The sequence below is a fragment of the Marmota flaviventris genome, chromosome 8 (genome assembly GCF_047511675.1).
Source record: "Marmota flaviventris isolate mMarFla1 chromosome 8, mMarFla1.hap1, whole genome shotgun sequence".
In the NCBI taxonomy this organism is placed as follows: domain Eukaryota; kingdom Metazoa; phylum Chordata; class Mammalia; order Rodentia; family Sciuridae; genus Marmota; species Marmota flaviventris.
In genome coordinates, this window is record NC_092505.1 from 34223171 (window position 1) to 34248269 (window position 25099).

The following is a 25099-nucleotide window of genomic DNA, read 5'->3' on the forward strand; positions in this document are numbered from 1 at the left end:
AATGGTGATATTACCAAAAGTTCTCTATAGGTTTAATGCAATGCCAATCAAAATCCCAAAGGCATTTCTTGTAGAAATAGAGAAAGCAATCATGAAATTCATATGGAAAAATAAAAGACCCAGAATAGCAAAAACAATGCTAAGCAGGAAGTGTGAATCAGGAGGTATAGCGATACCAGACTTCAAACTATACTACAGAGCAATAGTAACAAAAACAGCATGGTACTGGTACCAAAACAGGCGGGTGGACCAATGGTACAGAATAGAGGACACAGAAACCAATCCACAAAACTACAACTATCTTATATTTGATAAAGGGGCTAAAAGCATGCAATGGAGGAAGGATAGCATCTTCAACAAATGGTGCTGGGAAAACTGGAAATCCATATGCAACAAAATGAAACTGAATCCCTTTCTCTCGCCATGCACAAAAGTGAATTCAAAATGGATCAAGGAGCTTGATATCAAATCAGAGACACGCCGTCTGATAGAAGAAAAAGTTGGCTATGATCTACATTTGGTGGGGTCTGGCTCCATATTCCTCAATAGGACACCCATAGCACAAAAGTTAATAACTAGAATCAACAAATGGGACTTACTCAAACTAAAAAGTTTTTTCTCAGCAAAAGAAACAATAAGAGAGGTAAATAGAGAGCCTACATCCTGGGAACAAATCTTTACTCCTCACACTTCAGATAGAGCCCTAATATCCAGAGTATACAAAGAACTCCAAAAATTAGACAATAAGAAAACAAATAACCCAATCAACAAATGGGCCAAGGACCTGAACAAACACTTCTCAGAGGAGGACATACAATCAATCAACAAGTACATGAAAAAATGCTCACCATCTCTAGCAGTCAGAGAAATGCAAATCAAAACCACCCTAAGATACCATCTCACTCCAGTAAGATTGGCAGCCATTATGAAGTCAAACAACAACAAGTGCTGGCGAGGATGTGGGGAAAAGGGTACACTTGTACATTGCTGGTGGGACTGCAGCCAATTTGGAAAGCAGTATGGAGATTTCTTGGAAAGCTGGGAATGGAGCCACCATTTGACCCAGCTATTCCCCTTCTTGGTCTATTCCCTAAAGACCTAAAAAGAGCATGCTACAGGGACACTGCTACATTGATGTTCATAGCAGCTCAATTCACAATAGCAAGACTGTGGAACCAACCCAGATGCCCTTCAATAGACAAATGGATTAAAAAAAATGTGTATAAAAAAATTTATACACAATGGAGTATTACTCTGCATTAAAAAATGACAAAATCATAGAATTTGCAGGGAAATGGATGGCACTAGAGCAGATTATGCTAAGTGAAGCTAGCCAATCCCTAAAAAACAAATGCCAAATGTCTTCTTTGATATAAGGAGAGTAACTAAGAACAGAGTAGGGACGAAGAGCATGAGAAGAAGATTAACATTAAACAGAGATGAGAGGTGGGAGGGAAAGGGAGAGAAAAGGGAAATTGCTTGGAAATGGAAGGAGACCCTCAGGGTTACACAAAAGAACATACAAGAGGAAATGAGGGGAAAGGGAAAAATAATACAAGGGGGAGAAATGAAGGTCAGTAGAGGGGCTAGAGAGAGAAGAGGGGAGGGGAGGGGAGGGGAGGGGGGATAGTAGAGGATAGGAAAGGTAGCAGAACACGACAGTCACTAGTATGGCAATATGTAAATCAATGGATGTGTAATTGATGTGATTCTCCAATCTGTATATGGGCTAAAAATGGGAATTCATAACCCACTTGAAGCAAAGTGTGAAAGATGATATATCAAGAACTATGTAATGTTTTGAACAACCAACAATAAAAAAAAAATTAAAAAATAAATAAATAAATAAAACAATTCAATCTGAGATAAGGGGAAAATAAAAACAAATGCAAAAGTAAATACATATATATTATATATATATATATATATATATATATATATATATATATATATATATATATATTTCATTCTGCTCTACTTGAAATATGAGTGATAAATATGCTTTAAAATAAATTATCTTGTCCATAAATATGTTATGGACCTTATTTCTTAGTTCACTTCTTTTAATTTATTTTATTATTTATTATATATGCATACATATATTTATCTCTAAAAATATTCATTTTAAAAATTTATATTCAAACATTTACATACATTTTCAGAGAAAAATAACTAAGATTAAATATTGTTAATTCCTTGTTCTACAATTCTGAGAGAGTAACTGAACAAGTTACTTGAATTGACCTAGGATATGCACAGATATAATGTAAGCAAAATATCATTTGAAACACATTAAACTTCTGTAAAATTAGAAAAATACTAGTTTCCTAGAAAATATTTCTGCACATTTTTAGATTACTGATGACCAATAATGTTTTCTAAATGAACATACTAGATATCTAATTTAGATTACCACATGTGTTTCTTACTCTACATATTCATGGACAATAAGATAATTTATTTTAAAGCATATTTATCACTCATATTTCAAGTACAGCAGAATGAAATCATCTGTAGTTAATATTTGTTAATATATTTACTCCTTGATCCCCTGCCTGGTGCAAAAAAATTCTAGTCCCCCTAGCAGCATTATGTTATGAGATCAGACAGCTTAATATTAAGACAAATTCCTTTTGGATTCCCTAAGCTACTGAATGGATCTAATTCTTTTACAAAGATCAGAAAAAGTATTAATTATTTGGCACAACTGGCTAAACTAGAGGATTTGGATCCTCAGAGATATCCTGGAAAATAAATTTGTGAAAGCATTCTAGGAACTTCAATAAGATAATTTTCTATCAGAAAATCGCCTTAGATGTTTCATATATCAAAAATTGTTGGCATAAAGTATCAAAGCAAAAAATTTCTACTATAAGAATATTCAACCTCGTTTATTGAGGGACAGACTATTTGAAGAATCTATGAATTATAACTGTTTAAAATGATTAATTTCAAGTTTCCATTTTATATAGAAAAGACCTACATACAACAGTACTCAAGGGTATAACTGACTCCCCTGGCATCTAAACTTACCAGGGTACTTGGAATTCAGAGAGGTCATCATTATGTACTTCATGAAACACTTGCTGCCTTTTCTTCAGTTTCTCCTTTATGTTTATTGATGGTTAAAATGCTTCTCTCAAAATATAGCATGTGATATGAAACCCTGTTTTGCTGTAGCTAAATGATAATTTGATCCCTGAAATTTGAAAGCAAATTATATAATTTACCAGCCTTACATTAACATCAGCCAATTCTCAATGTTAATGGAGGCAAAATTATATATAAAAATTTTCAATTACTTCAATGGTAACAAACAACTCTAACTCAATTTTCAAGCATAAGATTTTATATAACTTCAACAAGAATAACAGATATTTTCAAAATCATTTTAATATAAAGGAAAACATACAGTATGTGATTTTCCCCAAATATGTGTATTTGAATAAATATTTTCCAATCTACATAATATAGTAACCACAAGAGTAGTTCACAAATGAATTTGGATACTACTTAAAAACATCTATAAGTAAAGGAGATAAAACAAAATCAAATAAAATTTAACATAATAAATCACTGAGAAAATATTTCAATTATGTCCCTAATACTCTTGGCTTAATTTTTTATTGCAACTTATTTTTAGCGTTTTATTATTTAAAGACACTCATTTACAAAATATCCATGTAATAATATATTCATCTCCAAAGTATTATTTTCCAATTTTTTTAACATACTGCAGAAAAATAAACTAGACTAATATTAAATATTGGTGGATTTTTCAGTTCAAACATGAAAGAAGATACCTCAGTTGCATCTATTTAAAATATTAAGTGAATGGCTTCTTAAACTATATAAAGTTAGGAATTATCTACCTAACAGAAAATTTTTTCTGTTATCTACCTAACAGAAAAATATTTTCAAATATCTGTATTAAATATATATGCATACATAAATACAGTGTGTGGACTCTTAAATGCTGAATTGTAGGCATACTTTCTAGCCTCTACTAAGTTGTGAAGCCCAGGGGAATGAATACCCAGCAGATGGCTACGTAAACACAGCCCTCAGATAGTTGAGTAGTTCCTTTACATTGCCATCTGCCATGTAATACTCTCAGAGATTGAAATCTTTCAACTAGAAAATGTTCTGCCAAGATTTCACAATGCCTATCAGCCCAACTAACAGGTAAGAAGAATTTTGCAATGGATGAAAAGTCTCTAAAATGTTTGTTAATATAAATTTTCTAGAAAACAATTATTAATATATTTAAAGTTAATTAAATGTATCACTATGTCAAGCTTTAGTAGAACAACTACATTTACATTTGCATAGCCATCTGCTAGTATTTGCATAGTCATACCTCCTGGGTTGCAAAAACCTACTCCACAAAGATCACAGTATTTGTCAGTGCAGTTGCACACCTGTCAATCAGTCCTGGTCTCCAAAGACCCAGAAAATAAATGTAGAGAAGAAAAGAAATAAAGTTAGTTGTTTCAACATATGAGAAGTGATTGATAATTTCAATCAACAATTGAACATTTTAGGTGTCATGATACACAGACTTTTAATTTTATTAAGTTATTTAAACCATTACAGATATTTCTTTCACATTATTTTAAATTTGGTAAAACATTTTCTCCATATGAAATAAGTGTTGAGAGAGAGTTATAATGAAGTTTTATAGGAAAAATGTTTTGGTATCTACTCTACCATCTAATATATATATATATATATATATATATATATATATATATATATATATACACACACACATATAATTTTCCTATGATGTAGTGCAAATTAAACATACATATCTGATGGCAGAAGGAGACCCTCAAAAAAGTTGCTGGTTGATGTGGTAACTCAAGTCCAAAGGGACTCTACAGCAGAACTTCTTAAAAAAATTTGAGGAGGTGTACACAATTTTGATAATTTGCATATCTCAATTACCACATTACGTCATGGACTATAAGTGTTCCCTTTACTATTGAAAATAGTGCTTTTAAATTTAGTCAAGTTAGAGAACCAATTACAGAAATGTCAAAATCAACAAAAAACAAAAAATACTCATCCTAAGATTCTATTCCTTTAAAACCAAGTTCAATATAAAGATGCCAACTGATAATATTGTGTAAAGACCTTGTACCTTCAAAAACAATTAGAGAATTTTTTGTTGTTATTATAGAAATAAAAAAAGAAATATACAAACTGATTCTAAAATGTATGTTGAAAATGCAAACATATCACAATAGTCTAACAATCTTAAAGAAGAGCCAATTTAAGAAATCTTTTTTTTCAAATATCAAGAGTTAGTATAAATATGCATTCATCTCCTGATATCCAGTCTCTTGATTGGTTTCAGAACCATCTGTGGATACCAAAATCTGCAGATGCTCAAGTACCCTATAATAGTGTAGTATACACAGCTCTCTTATATTTACAACCATCACTAGATTTCTTATAATACCTGATAGTATATGAACTCTATAAAAATAGTTGCTATTTTGTATGTGTAAGGAATAGTGAGAAGAAAAAATAGTTTGCATATATTCAAAAACATTTTATAAAAAGTATTTTCAAATTATTGATGATTGAATCCCTGGATGTGGAACCCACAAATATGAACAGTCAGTGGCATGGCAATTAAGACAGTGTAGTTTTAGCATAAGGATAGATAATAAAGAAACAGGAATGCAGTGCATATTTTAGGTGTGAGTTAGGTTGGATATTGATACTACATGTGTTTTCCAACTGCATTTTTCATAATATTGCAATCTTTCTAAAATATATATTTTTAGATATTGATAGACCTTTATTTTATTCATTTATTTATATGTGCTGCTGAGAATCGAACCCAGGACCTCACACATGCTAGGCAATTCCTCTTACCACTGAGCCACCATTCTTAATAGTATATTTTTATAAACAGAACTCCATAATTTTAGTAGAGTCCAGTGTCTTAATCTTTTATGATTTTTGTGTACTGTCAAAAAAAACATGAAGATAATTAACTTTCTAATCTTTCTAATAGCATTATTATGTTCACAATTTACATTGGTTTGCCATTAATCTTAAGCTATGTATTTATTTGTGTGATTAATGTTAGGGGTCATTGTTTCTGTCTTTTGTTTTTTCTTACATGTGTCAAATTGATGAAGCACTGTTTATTTCTAAAAACAATAACATCCTGCATAATTGCAGAGATATCTCTGTTACAAACAATATCGATAAGCAGACTGTATTTCAGATTGTACAGAAAGATAAAACCCTAAATGAGAAGTCTTGAAACCTAGGATGCCTGCAGCCAATAGGAGTGGAGACCTTTCCAAAGAAGACCGATCAATAGATTTTAGAAATTTTCATTAGATATATAGTAAGAACTTGAGGTTAAAAGTTAAGATTGAAAGTAACTAAAATTGAAGAGGTTGCTATATTTTGTTGGTTTTCAGTTACTTACCTTGACTTCTGTCTTTAATACTTTGATTTCTCCCCAGAAGTCTATATTCAAGAATATCCCATGACTTCTCTCATTTTCACTGTAAGTATGTGCATATTCTGATCATAAATGATTTTAATGGCTTTCTCTTTAGGATGCAAGTCAGAAAATGTTTTGTTGTTATTGTTTGGTGTTATTGAATTACTACAAATCATTATGTGGATAAAATTTTCCTCCTACTTCAAGTGAAAAGTTATAATTAATAGTTATAATTAATTAGTAGTTGTAGCTATAATTATAGTTAAGTTGTAACAGTTATCATTAATAGTACAATTTATCATTTTTTACTATTTTACAAGATTTCTGAGAAATCAGAAGATAAAAAAATGAGAGATATAACTTTGGCCATAACATTTTATATAAAGTTAATATTATGAAATGGAGTTTTTCAATGAAGAATCATTTGTTTAACCTGTTTCTTTTGTTGTATTTCTTTGTTAAAATACCCTAAATGTTTTGAAAAGTGATAAGTTATGAGATATAAGATACATATATCATTCTTAATAAAAGATATGTAGAAATAATTGTAAGTATAGTGTCAAAAGGGTAGCATTATATGTATTTGATCATAATCTGGTATAAATACATTGAAATATTAAATGATATTTTCCATTTATCTCAGTGATTTTGAATAACAAATTAGAATATTTATGGTAGAAATTTCACAAATACTTTGACAAAAATCTAAATTATTAAAAATGAATTTAATTACTTAAATGTTAAATTAAATTTCAAATGTTCACATTTCATTATGATTGCTTTATCTCTATTCACTGTCATTTGAATCATTTTATTATGAAAATTGTGTTTTTTGAGATGGTTTATATTAACAAGACTTTAAATATCTATGTTCTCCTACTATTCTTATTTTTTTACTTACCTTGTTGAAATAGTTTATTTTAATCACTGAAATATGGTTCACTACTATAAATCAGAGCTAAGATAACTGACTTGATATTTATCAGGAAAATATGCATAAAATCTCTGAACTCTGGCTTGAAAAAAAAACCTCAAATAAACTACAAACTTCATCAAATATTAAATAAATAAGGTAGGGTATCCTTAGCCATTATTGACTTACTATTTACTTGTCAAAATGTTTTTGCTGCAGTATTGCTAGATTTTCTGAAATTTTATACTCATTTGCAAATACCATTTACCATTTTCATTTGTTTTCTATTTTATTAAAATCACAATTCAAAGTAGTATAGTAGTATTTGCAAAAACTTGATCTTTAAGAAAAATGTTTAACAAGCTAAAACAGCAAGAATGCCTGGCTTTTAAATGCATACTTCAGATATTCTTACTGGGTATATAATTACAAAAATATAAAGAGGTTTTACTACATGCAAAGATCAAAGTTTGAATCAATATTCAAATCACTTACAGTTAGAGAAAAAGTAGAGATATGCTAAAGTAACAATGTTAAAATGAAGTAAAAATAATGAGTTCTGGAAGAGATTAACATAATTGGTTAAGGGCAAATTTTATGGAGTTGATATAACAATAATAAGAGAAATATTTGGAAGTCAGCTTCCTAAAAGAGAGAAAAAAAGGAAGGTATAAATGAAACCTTATTTGAAAAAAACAATGAAAAACAAAGAGAGTAATGTTTTACTGAGGTTGCAGTGAAAATTAAACTATATCAATGATGTGTGGTCCTTGGAGAATGAAGCTTGAAATATGTATAGTTCATCTCTTAAAACTTGATATCAGTTCAGTGAGCAAAGCAGTAACACTAAATATATTTCAATGATGTAAGAATAAAATAAAAATATATATTGGAAGTAAAATTTTTAAAATTTATATATTGAGAAGGAAAATTGGAGTAATGAGTTAAAGAATATTGGGGAAAAACAAGAGCTATAATATCCTATTTCTCGTGAAATATATAGAAAACTAAATCAGAGGTGACAAAGAAGATAGATAGAATTTATTGATCAGTAAGAAAACCATTGCCTGTGAAGAACCCAACAATTTCAAACTGTGTGAATGTAGGAGTCAAAGATGTCTCCTATATTTTGATCCTTATTGATTGGGATAATGGTAGTATATTTTATAGAAAGTAAAATTACATGACTCATAGTAATAAGTGAAACAAGTATTTCTCTAAGCTATGTTAATTATTACTGCTACAATTTGAGGACGGTGCACTAAAATGCACATAAAATGAATTATAATTTATATTATCTTTAATATCTTATTGAGAATAAAATTGAAGACAAATGAAAAGCATGTAAAAATAATAAAAAATAAGATTTCTTACTCATTCTATCAATTAAAACAAACCCTAAAATGACAGAATATTTCAAAATGAAAGATTAAATTTAAACCCTTAAAGATAACTAAAATGAAAGGGTTAAATTTAATATGCTGTGACAACAATGATATGAAAAATTTTTAAGACAAAGGTAAACAAATAAGATTTTTTTATGTTATACATCAAATAGATTTAATGTGGACTACAAAGTTAATTTTAAAAGATTAAAATTTCTTTGAAAGTATACAAGATTCAGACATGTTAATGTTATGAGATAAATACCAAAGAGTAATAACAATTATGAAAAGGTATAATTGCATACAATTAAAATTTTACATATTGAAAATAAAGTACATGTGAAGCTGTACCCTTAAAGGGTTTGAACTCTTGAAAAATAGACAAAAGTGGAATTGTTTTCTTAAATATATATACATAGATATATAGATACATATTTAGCCTTAGAAAATTTCTTGAAGTTAAAGAATTTAAATTTTTAACCTTTTTGAGGTTAAAGTTATATTTTAAATGAAGTATATTTGTTTAAGAAATTCTCTCTGTTCTATTCAGCTTTTTGTGGCTATGACTAAAAGACCTGACCAGAATAATTGTAGTGGAGGAAAAGTTTATTTGAGGGCTCACAGTCAGAAGTCTCAGTTCATAGTCCATTTGCTCAATTCCTCATGGCTCAAGGTGAGGCTGAACATCATTGGAGGAAGAGTGTGGTGGAGGGAAGTGGCTTACAAGTTGATCAGAAAGCAGAGACTCCACTTTTTAGATACAAAATATATATCCCAAAGGTACACTCCAGGGACCTACCTCCTCCAGCCACATCCTATTCATTTACTGTTACCAATCAGATAATTTCATCAGGGGATTAATTTACTGATTGGGTTAAGAGTCTATTAATCCAATCATTTCTCCTCTAAACCTTTTGGCACTGTCTCACACATGAGCTTTTGGGGGACATCTTATATTCAAACCCATTCTTCAACGCCTGAATATATTTCATATGCAAAATAGTAAAAGAAACATTAAAATGTCACATGGAAATATTGCAATTATGAATAAATTATGAATAAATCTGTGATCTTTCTACCATCTTTAGCACTTTTCGCTATTTTCTATATATTATGTGTTATTTGCATTAAAATAAGGTACTTTCTATGGAATACAAAAGATCGACCTTGTACATCAAATGGTTATAGACTCTAAGCTCATGCTGGTGAACAAAGAGGCAAAATATATTATTGAATAAAAGAATGCATGAAAATGATTCAAAAATTAAAATAAATGCAATAAAATGGGACTCAGTAAGAAAGACAAATATATGAAATAAATGAAGATATAATAAAATAAGGACCTAAAATAATATAACCTTAAAAGGATTGTGGGAATTTTCATGCTATTAATGAGTTGCTAGAGGTGCCTTTTGACCTACCATGACATTCTTTCACTGATGAAAGGCAGAAGGTATTAGATAGAACTATAATTTATCATTTATCCTTGCTACAGAAGATAAAGCAGACCCTATACTAATTGAATCCACATATTTCTATTTGTATTGACTCTGTAAGCAAGACTTAATACCAATATGATGTTTGATAAAAGAGTTTTCCATTTTAAATAAAAATAATAAGAAAGACTTTCCTACAATGAGTTAATACTAAACAAGAATGAGACTTTCAGTAGCAAAATAATATTTGATAGAAAAGGCAAAAAAGAAGATGAGTTAGGGTTTTGTACCCAGAATGTCTTATAATGTCTATTATAAGAAAGTAGTGATCAAACAGATTAAAACCTAAAGTAATATGCCTACCTGCCTGAGTTGCAGTGGAACATGGTATAGGCTGTTATAATATATAATAATTATTGTTGCGGTGTTAATGAACCTAAACTTCAAAAATTATATTTGAATTTGGGTTTTCACACAATAGTTCATTTTTAGAGACATGACCAAATAACCATACTTGCCTAATGACAAATTAAATGGCACTGTGCCATTGGATACAGGTGCCCTCAGAATCTCAAGAAATGTTACAGAAATACTCATAGACGTACAAGAGTTCAGTATTAAATGGTATAGTAATGAAAAAATCATTTCAAGAGTTGAATTAGAATTTAAGCAGATCTGAATTAATTAAAATTGCTTTGATTAATTAGCATCATGGACAATTCCTGAAAACTTTATTAACACTTCAATCAATTTGACTACAGAGAAGGAACTTAACCTATTAAGGTAAAAAGATTCATGTTAGGAATTTTGAGACACAGTTTCCGTATTTATGTTAACTCCATGGTCTCCAAGATTTGAAACCATGTTTTGAGAATTTAGAGTTTCCATATAGGTGTTAACTTGGAAAATTTTTCCCCTTGGAACATTAGAATTCCTGATATAAAGAGAACATATTCTCAATCCCTTTTCTATTCAAGATCCAGCTCCTTTGGTTCCTTTCATGGCCAATGATTATTTTAAAGGTTATTTGAATTCTGTTCACTAAATACCAGATTTGAGAGTTAATTTTATTAAATGAGAATTAATAGTCTCTTGTAAGATTATTCCTTTGATGTTGCTCTTTAGGGAGTTTAATAGTCTAGCCTCTGCTTTACTAAAAGATTTTATCATCTTTTTGGTTTATTTTATGTTAAGTATATTTTTGTGTTCTGTGATTTCACGTTCCTGACCTTCATAATTTTCAGGGGACTTAGACAATAGCATTAATTGTATAAATTATTTTTCTAGATAAAAAGTATAAAACTTGTTATATCGGTATGCACTCTCTGAGGTTCATATCCCTGTGGAAATATTCTGTCTTGTCTGAAATAGAGAAGACTATCTGTATTAACATGGAAAATATTTGTTCCCATATTTCTATAATCAATATAGTTAGAGTTATTTGTTTTGCTATGATGAAATTGTCAAAAGAAAGACACTTTTAACATTCCACTAGAAATGACTACAGTGATTTCTCTTTTGTGTAATACAATTTTCTGCATCTCAGCTCTTTCCCACTCTTGTAAAGAGAATAAAATTAGCCTTCTACAATAGCCTATTTTTTTTTTTCAAATTTCATATATCTACAAATGAATCACACACATATGTACACATGAATATATGAATTCATTATATATATACATATATATATATGGATGGATGGATGGATAGATCAATAGAGATATTTATAGATACATAGGTAAAAACAACTTCTTCTTATTCTCTGTCTGGAAATTTGGATCTTAATTACTTACAAAAAATATAAGTGATCCTGTGCATTATTCAGAAAAAAATGAGCCTAGCTATATGTGCACAAAAATTAAGAATTATTTGTATGAAATCTATTAAATTTTTGGGAGATTATTTACTATGTAATAGAAAGGCACTCTCAATAAGCATGTGAACAAACTTTAAGTTGATAGATTAAAAACGGGACCAATGTGGGGGAGTACTCAATATATTAAAATAATTTGACTCTACTAAAAACTATTTCTGTCAGAGATGTAGCTCTCAATTCTCTCTAAGTAACTAGTTAACATATAAGGAGAAAATAAACATTGTAACATCTGTTTAAAAAAATTAAGTCTTTAAAATTGAGTTTACAGATATAGAGAAAGCTTTTGGGTCATATATAATTAATATAAATCAGTGGATAAAATAGATTTCTCTGGTAATTTTGTGGTTAAGAAAATGCTAAGTTATATATTTTTTTTCTCTTCTGTTTTTTTTTTTTATAATTTTCACATTTGAAATGAGCATATATTTTGTTTTAACTAAGAGGTGGAAATACCATCATCTAAATGTTTTCCACTTCATGAACACAGGATGATTTTCCACTTACTTGAATTTTATTAAGCGATGTTTTATAGTTTTTATTATACATGCTGTTTACTTCCTTTGTTAAATTTATTCATAAGTGTTTTTCTGAGGCTCTTATAAATTGAAAGTATTTTCCATTGTTAATTTTAAGAGTTCTGAAAAATACTTTAAAAGAGAAATGTGCTGTTTGCCTACATGAGCATGTTTAATTCTCTTGTCTATTATTGTTTTATGCTTTATCTTCTACAACATTTGAAGGGAAACAACCAGGGTCTTTCACTTCAGGAAGGGAAAAAAATCTTGTTGGTTATTATGCTAACTCCTTTTCATATTTATGTTAAATATATTGCAGCATCTCCTTATGAGTAGCTAATCTAACTAATCTTTGTTGTTCTACTGAGAGGTTTGTTCTGATGACTAATACTTGTTTTGCCTTCCTCATATTCAAATATTCAATTCTAATAAATAATAATAAAACTTAAAATGTTAGTTACATTTTTCTGGAAAGTCACTTGTAAAAATATGTCTTACTTTGCTTGTACAAAACAAATTAAGGATAAAATTTGGGTTTTTTTTTTGTAATTCTCAAGGTTTTAATTATCTCTAAATTATTGCAATTTTTTCATAAAATCATGAAAACAAATCTGACATTAAAATATATGTGGTTAATTAAAATGTTATTTGTTAGTAAAAGTTGTTTCAATGGTTACACATTTTTCGTTTTGGAGGAGGCATACCTTTAGTTGTTGCAGAATGGTATGATGGTAGTCAACAAATTCATTATCTTTCTGATTTTCAAAGGTCTTTTGAATTAGAAACAATCTTAGTTTTTGTTGGCATAATTCAAGTACTTCTGGAGTTTTTTAGAATAATACTTTTTCAGAAATTTTTATATTAAATTTTTATTATCTTTAAATCAAAGATTTCCCCTTTTTCATCCCAAATAATTCTGTTTCAGAGAAATATTTTAGCATTAGAAGTTTTCTGTTAAAACCAAAGGGAAGGTACATTCTTCCCTTTCCTGAAACATCATTTTCTGCAAGATCTTAAGAATAATAACTAGGGTAAGTCTGTTCTTAAGATTCCTTTAAAGTGCTCATTAGGTACAGTTAGCATTTAACACTGAAACAAAACTCTAAAAGATTCATTTTAAGTTATTTTTTCCATATAAAGTAATATTATCCATTTTTCACAATACATAGAAAATACCTGGACTTTTAGTTTATTTTGGCTTAGATTTTCAGTGACCTACCTTTCTTTCTCTCTTTCTTTCTTTCTTTGTTTCTTTCTTTCGTTCTTTCTCTTTTAGATACTTAAATGTCAATGAACCTTTATTTTATTTGTTTTATGTGGTGCTGAGAATTGAACCCAGTGCCTCACACATGCTAGGCAAGTGCTCTACCATTGAGCCGCAAACTCAGCCTGACTTACGATTTCTTTAACATAGAAATCATACCAGTTAATGCAAGCAAGATGCACAGTAGGCTATCTTAGATCTTATTGTTACCAAAATAATATTAGCTTTAAAAAAACGCATCACTGTATTTGGAGAATAATGAGAAAGATTAAATTCTGTGTGAAACTTACATTGTCTATACACATAACTTTAGCTTAGCATATTCCCAAATATTATGTTATGAAACGCTTCTGAAGTAACATTTGCTAAATTTTTCTTCAAATGATTCAAGAAATATAGCCCACATGAATGTAGAGTTAGACAATTAGACTATATTTCTCAAAAAACAATGATCTACAAAGCACTCAGTTTGAAAATTGAAACAACACACTCATTTAAGTAAACTTTTTACTAAAAGGTAATATTTTGTGAGTTCTTGTTAGAAGTATTATATGTATTTCATTAGAGTTATACTTGGATTCTTAGGGGTTTTTTGTGTCTGTTTCTTGCTTTATTTTTGTTATTGTAAATGATCTACGTAAAAAAATACATTGTAAGGTTTACTGATGAATAGAAAAAGGTGAGAAAATGTAATTAAGAATATATTTAGGGCTGGGGTTGTAGCTCAGTGGCAGAGAGCTTGCCTCACATGTGCACATGTGAAGCACTGGGTTTGATCCTCAGCATTACATAAAAATAAATAAACAAAATAAAGATATTTTCAAAAATACTATATTCAGAAAACCTGCTTGATTAAAAAGTGATTATAAAAATATGTAAGTTATAATTTCTGAATAATTTTTTCCTCTAATCATTTATACATTCCCTTTTTTTACTCTTAGTTTGTTGGTTGGTTGATTGCTTGATATATTTAATATAAAGCACTGTACTAAAATATGAGTGAGCTCATTGTCAATTTTATTTTTATCTGCATGCTGGAAACTAGATAGGGTGATAACACAGGTTTGGCCTTGCATATGAGGACAGCATATTAGATCACAGAAAAAATAATATAAACAAAGTCTTTATTCCACCTTGTGCAACATAATCTGATGCTTATTTCTAGATGAAAATGTGAACAAACAACAATATTTTGTACACTTATATCTCTCCATTTTGAGGTATTTTCATTATAACAGTTTGGTCTACATTTGATAATAAACTATCTCTAGATAAAAATGTAAAAAGGAGATTTTATATGTTCTTGGAGTTAAAGACAGAATTCTGAGCTAGATAGAAAAATGCAGGAGTCATCAATATATAAAGTGCACTGAATGCCAAAGGGAGAACAGCGTGTTTTGGTGGATATATCTAGATAGAGAATAGAATTGATGACTGTGTAATGGTTCACACAAAACTTTGGGACTCAATTAGGTATAAGTAAAACAAATAAAAACAATAACAACAAAAAAAAGAGGAGACACGTGAGGTTGAAAGAGATATAAGCTGGATTGCCATCTCAAAAGCCACATAAAAGGTTTCAAAAAGTAAGTATGTTAAAAGCATCAAGTTCTGCTGACAAATTGAATCAGAAATAACCATAAAGTTGACTTGTGGCAGTCATTACTGATATTTGTGGTAAGCCATTGTTATAGATCGTGGCCGCCATTAGAAGATGGCGCCGGCTTCCACTGTGGCCTGTGGTAAACAACTCCTTTTATGGAGAGATTGGCACGCAATCCCTTACCACCCTATGAGAGAGATCCACGTGGCGGCTTAGGATTGGGCTGCGGGGGGCTTTATTATGCTGTGCTTGGGTGTGTCGGGCGCGGGCGCTAGAAGATGATACATGACTCAAGGCCTGAATAAACTGCTGAAAGAAGAATCCTGTGTCGTGTCTTCCTTGCTGGCGAGGGGACGAGACAGATATTGGCAAAATTTCTTTTGATACAATGATGGTGTAATAGCATGATGGCATTGATTGATTAAATAATGAAATTGAAGAAGGGGAGAGAAGAAATACATATCAATACCATTCTTTGGGGTAATTTTAGGACTAAGGTATAGAAGAACTGAACAGAGGAGATAATGGTGTCTTTGATATTTACTTCCATTACAACTGCCATCATGATATATAATCTGCTGGAGATAATACAGAAAAGAAAGCAAAGATGAGGAGAAGGTTTCAGTTAGGATTGAAAAGTTTAACAGAAGTAAAAGAAAATATATGGATAGTGGGTTCAGGAATGTTGTAGACTTAATAATGAAAATACAGGAAAAAATCTCAATACTTTTTCTACTGCATTAAAAAATCAAGGATAATGAAATATTCTTGGGAGTAAGACACTGGAGACTGGAGCAGAATGGGGAAGAAGTTAGAGAAACAAATGGAAGAGTAAAACAACCTAGGAAGAAGGTAATATGCATAATCTTCAATTAGTGTATTTGAAATTATATGAAAGGTGGCAGGAAAGTAGGTAGCTGAGTGGCAGAGCATTTGCCTTGCATGAGTGAGGCACTGGGATTGATCAGCAGCACCACCAAATAAATAATAAATGATAATGCATTAATGAGCATGAACTTATAGTGAGACCAGCCCATGTGAATTTGCATTTCTTTTTCGATACATGAATTAAGAGGAGTAAAAGATTGAAACAGATATATTTTTTTTTTATTTAAACAAAAGTTTAGAGTGAGGGTCAAAGAAATTTTTGATGGAGTAATTTTAATGGTGAACAGTAAAATCTAAGGCAGAAATAAAAAAAAAAAAACAGAGACTGAGAAAAATGAAAATGTGAAAAGTGGTTTATGCAAGATTGAGCAGCCTGATCGAGGTCAAGAAATGATTAGATTCTGAGTTTCTTTGTCTTGGAATTAGGTATGGTAAACAAAGAAAACAGGAGGTGTGGTTAGACAGTATCACCTTCAAGAGTGCATAACATGTTGGTAAATGCAACAGGAGATTCAACTTTCAGGTTATCTTATTAGAAAAAAATCATTTGACATATTTCCAAAAATAAGTAATGGTCTTGGAATCAGTAAAAACATAATCTCTGCAGAGATGGCATCTTCAAAATATAACTTTCTTTAATATTTTTTTTCTACCTAAACCTTAACTGGTTCAATGTTAGAGCACTGTTCCTTTATTTTTAATTCAGATTTTATCCTTCCATTTCACTTTATAAGCTTCATAATTTATATTTCAGCTAAAAACTAAAGTATTTGTTTACTCACTATGATTTTCCATGTAAATTAATTTGTATAGTTCCTTTGAGGTTAGCTTTTTGTTAACCCTGGAATTTTCATTACCTGAATTTTGCAATGTTATGTTTTTTCTTATGTTAAACTGGATAAAAATAATATAAATTTATGATAATATATAAGTAAGAGAGTATACTAATCAAGAAGTACTAAAGGCTTTTTATAATTCTTGATTTTCTTTAAGAGGTGAATAATGTGAAATCATTCTTTCAAAAAGCAACTCAGCCTCTACCTCTTGATGTATTGTTATTCAGATATTGTACAGCACTTTCTCACAGCACTCCTGCATTCGTATGTTATGTTTTATATAAAAATTGTAATCAAGTCATTGGTATCAAATAATTGCCCAAATTAGAAATGCAAAATATATTTCAGTTTATAAAGCTCCCTCTTTGCTCCAAATCATTGGGCCAGAGACAAGATGTTCCCTTCAGCACATTTCCTTCAACCTGTCAAACTTTATATAGCTAACCATTAATAAAGTTGTATGTCTTCTGAAAGTAAGCTCTTCACTAGCTTAATAGATTAATGACAAACTTTAATACTGTCTGGTACTTTGCCATTAATTTTATTCTTTCCATTTCACTTCCTATTACTGAGAACTCTTCCTATACCCATCATGATGACATTAGCTTTTCTATTTCTACTCTGTGTAGGTGTATCATTGAGTTTTATGTTCCCTTCAAACCATAGTATGATTAGTACAGATTTTTACATTTCACATAGTCTGTAAGTTGTAAATAATTAAATTAAAAATGTTCTTTTTAAGGAGTCTTGGAGTAAGGAATTTAAGGGTAAAAGATAACGGGTTTAGTTAGAAAAAAAAAAGTAAAAAAAAAATAAGTGTTCTTAAATTTGGGAAAATATTGTGATCCAGATTACAATGTTTATCTTGCAATGTCCAAATGCTGTTATGTTAAAGGAAAACTTTTTGCAGTTATTGGTGTGTGTGTGTGTGTGTGTGTGTGTGTGTGTGTGTGTGAGTGTGTGAGAGAGAGAGAGAGAGAGAGAGAGAGAGAAAGAAGGGGTAGTTTACTAAGTCTCTATCAAACAGAATAATTGTAAATAATGACCAGATTTGACCTTCATTATCAATCTTGCTTTCCTATACATTTAATTTTTAGAACATTTTGGGTTTGGAATGCATTATTTTTTTTCTTACAAAAATACTATTTCAATAGTAAATTAAAATTCTAAGATATATTTTCTTATTTTTTTTTGAAAAAATATTTTCTAGTATTATGGCAAAGTTATATTTTATTAGCATCCTATTTAACTTTTAAATCACAACATTATTAAAATACCAATAAAATGTCACCAATAAATTATCTGAAACTATAATTTGGAGAAATATTCATCTATTAGTTCATATCTGCATGACAGGCCAATTATAGAATAATGTATATAATAATTCAAATAAACTTTTATAAATGAATTCTTAAACTTATTGGATGTATACCTTAACATGTACGAATGACTTAGTCTGTTTTTATCAATTTGCAGAACACTGTTCTCTCAATTGCTATTTAAACACTGTATAAGAGCTTTCTTTATTTTAATTTAAATTTAGATTAATATGTAACCAATTTTTGAATTGTTATTTAGAAAATTTAATTTAAGTCAATGTTAAGAAATTTTTTAGCTTGTAATTATTTACAGTATGTGAATTTTTCTATTTTTAAAAATTCTTACATTTATATCTTTAAATATTTTAATGTTATATTTCTACAACTATGTTATTCTCTTTAGAAAATAAAACGGATTTCTTAATTGACATCTACTTAAATAATTTTATCTAATAACTAATGATGAGAATTTCTCATTACATACAATGAAGGGTACAATGTTGAACAGGTATGAATAGTGAACTACTCTCTGGTATAAAATACTCTCCTACTTTACATCTATCAGTTGTTACATACCATCAAATCATTTGTGTCTATTTAAAAAAAAATACCAAGGGTATTGTTACTGTGTTATTTAGTTCCAGTAAATATTGCTTAATTTTATTAAAGACAAGTCCAAAAGGAAAAGAATGTTGCTTTTATACAAACAGTAGAGTTCTTTAGAAAGTTCAGAGGAGAAATACTTTCCTGACATATTTAGTTTGTATAAAAAGATTGAGAGTTTTGGAAAACAAATTTTATGACTCAGATTTATTATTCACTAAATTTGGTTTATAACTTCCAAGAATCATGAACATCTATCTGTACTTTAGAGAAAGAACAACTGGAAATAGCAAAATAGTGCCTTTTATGCTGTTGAATATGCTAGAGACAATCACTCCCCTTAATAAGTCAATATTTGGAAGAAAAAAAAAAACATAACCACAATAGCAAAAATGCCAACTGTGGAGAGGCATCTGTGGGCTACTTGTGGACTACATCAGCATTGCAGCCTATTGAATAGAAGAATCTGGTGTCTGGGAACTTGCAGGGGACATTTCCTCTGGCCGATTGTCCAGACACATTTTGAGCTCTATTTATGTTCTGCCCTATGTCCCACACAGCACCAGAAATGGAATGACCTGCTGCAGCCATACAGCCTCTTAAAGATGGGTGTGACCTGCCAACATGCCAATCAACCTGCTGACTCCAAGACATCATGAAGCAAGACTCCACCCCTAAAACCTTATCCCTGACTTTGATGTACCCCCTTAAATAAACCCCAGGAGCCATTGGCTAGCTCCAGCTTCTATGTGGACTGGACCTATCAAGGGCTCTATCTTTTGAAACTATCTTTCTGACTTTTTTTTGGTTCTTTACTATTTATTCTAGGCCGTAATTTCTTAAGTGGCTTACATCCTCCTGAACAGGAAGAACCCCCCTAACAAGGGGCTGGCCACCTCTTCATGGTGTTTCAAAAAACAGTAACTATAATAAAAAATAACTTAAATTGAATAAAAACAACTTGGTATTAGTGATTCTTCTGTTATATTCCATGACAAGTCTTTGTGTATAATGCAAAAGAATGTTATCTTGCCAAGGAAAGTTTTGTAGTTTGGAGGAATAACGAAATAAAATAGAGAAGTTATAGTCATTTGTTAGATTTCTCCCAAACCATTCTCTAAAAGAGATATTTAGAAATTTACTGTATGATAGCGCTCCTGGGTTTCTTGTTTCTATCTAACAACAACATAGAAGTTTTCATTAATAAAAGGGTTTAAAACCTTCATAAAAAGTGTACCCACAAAGCACTCAACATTGATGCAGAATGATCAGATTGAAGAAAAATTAAGATGAAATTGTTTGCATTAAAAAATTATATATATAATTTATGTATATATATATATATATAATTTATGTATATATATATAATTTATGTATACATATAATTTATGTATATATAATTTATATATATATATATATATATTTATATATATATATATATATATATATATATATATATATATAAATACTTTGAATTTTCCAGGCTAAAATAAATACATTTTATGAGGACAAAAGAATCATATCAGGTCAAAGTTATTAGAAACAGCATATAAAGCAAGGGAAAATTGAATGCATTTTCAAAACTTTTAAGAAAAGTCTGAAGCAAGAATTTTATATCCAGCCAGAGTATACACTGTACATCAGGATTATATAAAAACAGTGTTAAACATAAAATATCTTATGAAATTCACTATTCTGAACTCCCCACTGGCAGATTTACTAAGAAAATTTATTAAAAAACAAAAAACAAGACAGTACAGAAAAAAATACAACTAAAGGAATAGTGATAAGCATTTAATATTTCAAATTTTTGAATTAAAATAAAAATAAAGTGTGGACAAAAGAGGAATACTAGCATGCAAATTTTGTGTATCCTGACAAAATAAAAATAATACAAGTAGACATTTGTGAAAAATGGAGAAAAAAGTAGAACTCATTTATTGGCTACAAAATAGGTAATATATGAGAAACAAACAATAATACCATGTGAAACTAGTAAAACTGATAGCAAAAGTCTAAGTAAAAAATTAAGCAAATGCATTTTAAAAAAAGATATGAGAAACTTGATTTTTGGGGGGGTTGCTGATGACCAAACTTAGGGCCTTGCATATACCAGCTTCAAAAAAGATATGAGTATAAAGGTAAGTAATAGAATAAAATATACATATTCCTTTAAAATAAAATGAATTTAAAGAATGATAAAAATAGGTCACAGATACAGAAAGCATGGAAATTCTAAATATAGTATAGTTTCTAGAATTATAATTTATAAAACAAATTAAGACCACATATATCAGATATATCAATAAACATACGAGGCATTTATTATAAAAATGACTTCCAAATTTTTCTCAAAATAAGATATAACTGCCTCCTTTATTGAAGAGACAAACATGAAGTAATTAAAAGTACATTAAAACTGAAGGGCTCCTCAAAGATGTACCAAAGAAGTTGAAATAATATCCAGATTTGGTTATCATTCACTAGAAAATGTATGCCTAATAACAACACATTACTCATGACCAAGAAGGAAATTTTTTTTCTTTTTTTTTAATTGACAAATCAATGTTTTATATATATATTTGTAACTTAATGATGAAAATATGGTCAGAAATGCATCAGTAGGCACTTGTATTGCTGTGGGAACACCTTAGAGCACGTTTGCTGCTGCAAGCTGTCTCGAATAGCAGTAGGTGATATGAGAGTCAATTTTTGCTCATGTGGTCTTTCACTGTCAGAATCATCACAATGCAAAACATGACTACTTATAGTGCACAACAATAATTAAAAATATTTATTCATTGTGGAATGGCTAAATTGAACTAATTAGCATATGTATTATCTCACATACTTACCTTTTTCCTGGTGAGAAGAGTTGAAATGACTCTAAGTTGAAGATGTAAAGTTTCAAGCATACAATACCACAGTCATCATGTGATACAATGAATCACTTGAACTTGTTTTCTCCAAACTCAATTACAAGCAGAAAATGCACACCTACAAAAAGGGGAAAAAAAAAAAAACAATTCACAATTTAGATGAATATGCTTTAACCAAATAATGCATCTATCTTTACAAGGCAAAATGAAATGCAATGTCTCTCACTAAAAGACCAAGAAGATACAACATAAATTATATAGAGGACATAAATAACATAAATGATGTCATATCTCATAAATACATATCAAATTTTAAACTCACGCACAACAGAATGTCTTAAGAGTAGAATTTCTGATCAATAAAAGAATAAAGTTTTTTATAAATGGTGCTGAAAAAGTAGGTAATATATAAGAATTGTTAAAACTATATATCATACCTCTTACAAGAATACATCCTGAATTGTATCAGGTGGCTAAACATAAAAAAAATGAACCTTGAATGTAATAAAATTTTAATGGATTCTTTTAGACGTTTAGTATGCTGACCCAAAATAGTTAAATGAAATAAGAAGTTTTGCAGTAATACTTACATGAATAATTAATTAGGAAATGGATTGATAATATGTGAGTAACTAGACAGTGGTGATAGAAAATATAAAAATAACGAGAGGAAAAAAGAAAGAATGCGAAATAGAAAGAAGGAAGAAAAGAAAGGAAAGTTCTGACTTACATTTATTTCTAAGTAATAAATCTAGCAGAAACAAGCAATAATGCTAAGATTGATAATTATTTCAAGCACTAATTATTCATGTATTATGGTCAAAACAATGATAAACATAAGATGATACTGCCCCAAAGTATCTCCCCACAAATTCTGAAAGAAAACGGTAGAAATTTTACATTGAAAAAACTGGTCAACCAACACCCACTGTGAAGCAGGTTTTTCCTTCACTATTGACCAATTTATCAGTTTAACGAGACAGAACAGCCATGCACATGAGTTGCATAATGTGGGTTGATTACTAACAGATAGGGGGCAAGGGGATAACAGAAACCTGGGAATAATCTAGGGATGGTTTCCTGTGAGATCCAGGAAAGTAGCCCCTCCTGTGTTTTATACCCCAGGATTAGGTGACTTGCCAGGGTAGAGTGTCAGAGGACATCTTGTTTCTAGATCAGAGCCTGCACTATTCCAGTCCATCCTTTCCTATCTCATGATGTTGCAGTCCCAGTAAATTTTGTACTTTTTCTTGAGAATTGTAAATGAAGAAAGGAAAAGAGCTAAAACAAGTTACCAAAGTTAACATCAACAGTAATAGTACATGTCTTCATCATGTTTACTGCTGTGACTCATTAAGAATTATAAAGCTCTTCTATGGAACTTCTGCCAAAAATGCAGAAACTGAATATATAATTGTGATGGATTTATATATTATGGGGTATTTTACTCAATAATTGTTCTATTCTCTTCAAAATGTCAAGGTCCTGAAAGGTAAGGTGAGAAAATTTTCCAGAATAGACTAAAAAGATATGATTACTAGTGCACCAGGTGATCCATAATTGGGCCATGATAATTAGTTTGCTTATGGTGGGACTTTGGCAAGGCAATTGATGATATTGTCCTGTCTGTGCTTGAAATAATTGCTTTGTGTTAATATTAAATTTCTTATTTTGATAATTACATGTATGACAATGTCTACCTTAATCATTCCAGAAAGAGAGAGAGAGGGAGAGAGAAAAGAGAGAGAAGGAGAGAGATTGTTAAAGTAAACAAATAAACTTTCTAATAAAATGCTAATATTTGTATAATGCAGATAAAAGACATGGGAAGCTTTCATATTCTTCATGAAACTTCTGTAAATATGGAAATGCTCAAAATAAAAATTGTAAATGTATTGTAATTTTGAACTTACACTTATTGGTTTTTATTCATTTTTTAAGCATAGTGATAAACATCATGAAGACATCAAGGTAAAATTAATTTAGGACTCAAAGTACACAGACTAAAAAGCTTTAAGGCCTAGAACATTAGGAAAATGGGGAAATAATTAATTATATGAAGGAAAAAATGAAATATAAATGTCAGTTGCAGTGGTTTGGGGCAGTAGGAAGATTTTCATTTCTATTCTTTTCCATAGTATAAAGTAATGTTAGTGTCAGGGCTGCAACTTAAATGTAGGCAAAAACGAATTCCAGATTTCCTGCTTTCTTCTCTATATGATTATGCAATGAAAGATTCCAAAGTAATTCATCAATTCATACAAGAAACTTAAACTAAAAGTGATGTCCATATTGTTGCAGAAAGTGCACAGATTTGGGAGTCAGACAGATCTGCATTTGAATCCTAGTCTTCCAATTTCTAGCTTTTTGACAAATGTTAGTTTCCCTTTTATAGAAAAGAAAACTGGCTAATTTTGTTGCACTCTGCGAATTTTAAGATGAGTTTCAAGAACACAGAAGGAATTTAAACTGCAGTTTTTAAGAGGCTAGCTACTTTCATTCAGCCAGCTAACTCTTTGCCAAATCATAATCCATATTTATCTGCATGAAGATTTTCTCCCCAGAAATTCTGTTTCAATGAATGTGGAGGTGGATCCAAGAATCTGCCTGCTTAACAAGCAACCACAGATGATTCAGATGTACATTGCATTTTATGAATCGCTGCTTTGGATAGAGAAGCCTCACATTACTGCTTTGTATAAGTTTGTTCTGAAATATTAATGTTCTATGAATCCTTTCTGAAAAATCACTTTAGATGTGTTTGACTAAAGGGAAAAATATATAAAGAAAACATCCTTAGAGTTTTTTTTTCTTCTTAATAGTACCTATTATATTTGTGTTATAAGAAAGATGGGCTACATTTTTTATATATTATTTATAAAAACAGAAAGATTTTCCACAGTGATTGCCAACTGTATGTTAAATCCTAATAGTGAGTTTAAACATTCACAGATTATTGTGGAAAGGGAAAAGAACTTGAGGTGATGGCCATTATTTGAGGAAAAATATAAATGAGGACATTGAAAAAACAAATAATCAAGTTACACAAAATATTTATATTACATGAGGAATTATTTTCAACAATATGTGTAATGATGGAAGTGAGG